Source organism: Pelophylax lessonae, assembly GCF_965119305.1.
Source record: "Pelophylax lessonae genome assembly, chromosome: 7".
Taxonomy (NCBI): Eukaryota; Metazoa; Chordata; class Amphibia; order Anura; family Ranidae; genus Pelophylax; species Pelophylax lessonae.
The window spans coordinates 172131780-172136716 of NC_138774.1; the positions used below are offsets into that span (position 1 = coordinate 172131780).

The window sequence follows — 4937 nt, forward strand, 5'->3', positions numbered from 1 at the left end:
TGTGCCCCCCCCCCTCCCAGCCTTCGCTCTTATGTTAGCTCTGCTCCAGAGTTTGTTATCTCTGTAACTTTGTTTCTCTCCCTGCAGTTCTTCCTATACTCCTTGTCCCAGCCTGTATATTTTTTCATCTCTCTTCCCCATTGCTCTTTCTTCCTGACACAATCACAGCTGATCATCTGCATTCCCATGGGGTGAAGAATTTACTGTTACGCTGGTTCCATAGCTGCCTGTTATCTTTTCCCAGTGCAGTTTAGTGTGCTTTATGTAGCTGGGCTTCCCACTCCTCTCCCCCAGACTGCTTCCTGATCAATGCAACTTTGCTTCTTCTCCCCTACACTGTCAGTTCCATCTGCACCCATGTATCAACTCCTTCAATTTAACCATTTACTAACTGATCTGGCAGTAGAAACCCCCTTTTTTTATCTTGTATCTACAGGTAAGCCTATAATAGGGATAACACGTAGGTACAGTAAATATCTCCTAAATGTAGCAGCGGGTGATAGCACCGAAGCATGTGCACTGCGCTCTCAATGGATGACATACCATCCATTGAGAGAGCTGTGCTGTGACCATGACACTCGTGCGCATGTGTGAGTTACATCATCACAGTTTTGTCACACGACTGGAGCCCAAGAACCCAAAGAGAAGACCAGACAAAGATGGAATCCCTCTTAGTAGTGACATCGCACTACTGGAGAGATCTGTTTTTTTAGGTTAGAAAAATGTAATTAACCACTTCTGGACCAGAAGGATTTGCCCCATTAATGACCAGGCCATTTTTTGCGATTCGGCGCTGCGTTACTTTAACAGACAATTGCACGGTCGTGCAGCGCTGTACCCAAAAAAAAAAAAATTGATCTCCTTTTTTCCCCACAAATAGGGCTTTCTTTTGATCACCTGTGCAATTTTTATTTTTTGCGCTATAAACAAAAAAAGAGCGACATTTCTGAACAAAAATAAATAAATATTCACATTCTGCTATATAACATTCCCCAAAAAAAAAAGTAAAAATCAAAATTTTTCATCCTCTTAGGCCAATTTGTATTCTGCTACATATTTTTGGTTAAAATAATTGCAATAAGCGTATTTTGATTGGTTTGCTTGCACAAAAGTTATTGTGTCTACAAACTAGTGGAAAGATTTGTAATTTTTATTTATTTATTTTATTTTACTAGTAATTGCGGGGATCTGCGATTTTTAGCGGGACTGCGACATTGCGGCGGACAGATTCGACGCCTGACTGACATTTTTGCCACTTTTTTGGGGGGGGGGGGAACCAGTGACATTACTACAGTAATCAGTTCTAAAAATATGCACTGTTACTGTAATAATGACACTGGTAGGGAAGGGGTTAACACAGTGGGGATCAAAGGGTTAAATGTGAGCCTAAGGGGAGTGTTTTCTAAATGTATGGGGGAGGGGCTTGTGAAATGACCATAGAGTCCTGTGATCCTATATAGAAGGATCACAGGTTCTCTCTGATCATTTCAGAGAGAACAACGGTCAGCTGTGTTTACAACAGCTGACCGTCCTTTTCTCTCAGCGGGGAGCGATCGGGGGTGCCCGGCGGCAATCGGGGCAATATTGCCCCCAGCATCGCGCCCAATCGCTCGGCAATCTCGCCCCCAGCAGAACCCATATGTCGATTTGCGCAGCAAAGCCAGCCTGCCGCAGTATATATGTGGCGGGCGGTCGAGAAGTGGTTAAGGGCTCATTCCCACATGTACTCTGACTTTGGGCTGGAGCCACCTGTCATTCTATGAGGTGCAGCACCTGTATGAACACATCCACAGGTCCTAATTGGACAGGTGTGCAGGTGAGTGGCCCCCCAAATGCACACTGCCTGTGTTCAGGGTGTACACCTGCATCCCCACGCTTGTCAAATTAGGACCTGCAGCTTTGTTCGTACAGATCCAGGTGGCTCAAGCCACATAAATAAACCACACTGTACAGACCACAGCACCCATGTGCATGAGCCCCAACACCTCATTCACACACAGAGATTTATTTATCAACGCCGTTTCGTCTTTTAGATTTAGTAGGAATGCTGTGAGTTATGTTGTATTTGTGTCTGCTAATAATGATTTTATTGTATTTTTATTGAAATATAGCTTTCATTTTTATCTTGGGGGGGGCCTGTTAGGTAGTCTGTACGGGGCCCCGTGACTTCTATCAGCAGCCCTGGACAGCAATAAAAACTGACAAGAAAAAAAAAATGTTTTGCCTTTAGTTACAATTTGTAAAAAACCTTCTGCCTTTAAAACCACTTAAATTCAAACCAACACGAAAATCTTCTAGTAGAATGAGACATAACCACTTGCCGACTGCCGCACGACTATTTACGTCGGCAGTCAGTCCCTCACAGGCAGAGCGACGTAGGACTACGTCGCTAGCCTGTGAGGGTCTAGGGAGCGAGCGCGCGCCGTCGAAGGCACGCTCCCGCTCCCGCGCAGTCACGGACCCCCCCGCGCATGTGACCGGCAGGCCCGATGTCCACCGGTCACTCGCAATCGTCCGTTAGAGCGGGAGAAAGGCAGGCGGCTAATATAAACAAGCCGCCTGTCATTCTCCCCTGTGTATGAATGGTGATCATACGGTTCTACTATGTAGGACCGTTGATCCCTGTTCATACACCTCAAGCCACAGCCAATCACAGTTAGAATCACGCCCCTAGGGACACACATAACCCCTCCCTCTCAAAAAAAGTTAAGCCCTTCACTGCCAGTGTCATTTTACAGTAACAGTGCATATGTATAGCACAGATTATTGCAGTAATGTCACTGGTAACCCCAAAAGTGTAAAAAATGTCAGTCAAGGGTCCGATTTGTCCGCCGCAATGTCGCAGTACCGCAAAAAAATCGCAGATCGCTGCCATTACGCGTTAAAAAAAGAAACAACAAAAATGACAAAAATCTTTCCCTTAGTTAGTAAACGCAATAACTTTTGCGCAAACCAATCAAAATACGCTTATTGCGATTTTTTTTACCAAACATATGTAGCAGAAAACAAATTGGCCTAAAATGTTAAAAAATTTTGATTTTTACTTTTTTTTTTTGGGAATGTCATATAAAAAAATTTGAAAAATATTGTTATTTTTGCAAAATTGACACTCTTTTTTTGTTTATAGCGCAAAAAGTAAAAATCGCACAGGTGATCAAATACCACCAAAACAAAGCTCTGTTTGTGGGAAAAAAAGGAAGTCAAATTCGTTTGGGTACAGCGTCGCACGACCGCGCAATTGTCCGTTAAATTCACGCAGTGCCCAATCGCAAAATAGGCCCTGGTCAGGAAGGGGTTAAAATTTTCCGGGGCTTAAGTGGTTAAAAACTAAACAAATATCACTTAACATTTGATTACTGAATCAGAGCCCCATTTAGTGAATCCTTCTAGAAACTCATCCTTTGATAACATCCCCCTCCTTTTTATCTGCTGTGTGTCATTGCTATAAAAACTTTACATCTCCACTTTACAAATGAGTAAATTCATGAACTGTCATCCCTGCCCACAGGAGCGGGGAACAACAGTTCCTACATGAACCATATTATGATGTCATACTGGGAATATTATACCCTTTTCCAACCAAGTCCTTGAAATGAGAGGATTTACATTTGTGTAGTTACCATACTTAGTTATAATATGTGTACTTGATATTTACTGTACCCTGGAAATTACAGAGAATCTAAAAGTTTAAATGTGACTGATAGTTGTGGGCAACAAAAAGGCATTTTTCTTTTACTAAAATGTTATTGACATTTTTCAAATAAAACAAGAAGGAGAAAAAAAATTGGTACAGAAACGAAGTGTAACCATAGAGTATCAATACCCCCTGTGCAAATATTGCTCCTCAAATACAAGGTAAGAGTGGCAGCAGCCTTATACTATAAACAGACAGGGATAAAGCAAGACGTACAGAAAAATAAATTTTTCATAATGAGACACTGGTTGATTTAATAAAAGCAAATAAACTGTGCACTTTGCAAAGTGCATTGCACTCTGCAAGAGCAATTGTTCCAGAGCTTAGTAAATAAGCAGAAGCTCAACTGACTTCTATCATCCAATCATGTGCAAGCAAAAATGCATTTTTTCCCTTGCATGTGATTGGGTATTCTTTGCAAAGTGAATATATACCTCATTTACTAAGCTCTGGAGCAACTACAAAAAAAATGAGTCAAATCCCATTTAAAATGACTCGTGGTTACAATTGCCAGCACCTGGTTATTGAAAAAATAAAGAAGAATCCATGTATGGTCCCCCCCAAAATCCAAAGCAAACTCTTATCTGAGCACCAGGTAAGGTAGCCGGGTGGCACTGCCCCTTACCTTTATAAAAACTGTCAAAGCGCAAAGCAGGCAGACGGCAGGAGGCCTCCCAGAAGGCAAGAGCGTTTTTAGTTTTTTTTTTTCAGGTCCAGTGGGCATTGTGATTAACATTGGATTTACATTGAGGTACACTATCATTTTGTTTTTTATTTTTTAATAAGGGACTTGTCAAAAACTGTTTCTCGTGGGTACTTTTTGACACTATTTTGGTGAATGAGTAGGGGTATGATGTACCCGATACCCATTCAGATAGGGGGGGGGGGCGGGATCTGGGGGCCCCCTTGTTAAATGGGGCTTCCAGATTACAATAAACCCCCTGCCTGCAGACCCCGACAACCACAGCCCAGGGTTGTCGGGAAGAGGCCCTTGTCCCCATTAACATTGAGAGAAGGTGCTTTGGGGTGGGGGACAGATTCTGATAGGCCCCCTGCCCACAGACCCCGGCAACTGTCCCCATCAACATGGCAGAGCCCCCCCCCCCGGCCCCAAAGCACCCAACCCCCATGTTGAGGGCATGTGGCCTGGTATGGTTAAGGAAGGGGGGGTGCTTTTTCATCTCCCCCCCCCCTTTCCTGACCGGCCAGACTGCATGCTTGGATAAGGATCTGGTATGGATTT

At 43.4% G+C, this 4937-nt stretch overlaps 1 pseudogene across 1 annotated transcript in view; it reads left to right on the plus strand.

The window, feature by feature from the left end:
• Positions 1 to 586: 586 nt before the first annotated feature.
• LOC309560558 (traB domain-containing protein-like) overlaps positions 587 to 4937 on the plus strand; it is an 18348-nt pseudogene continuing 13997 nt past the window's right edge. The window contains exon 1 of the transcript in view: positions 587 to 713. The product of the transcript in view is annotated as a traB domain-containing protein-like (transcript). The remainder of the gene's footprint in view (positions 714 to 4937) is intronic.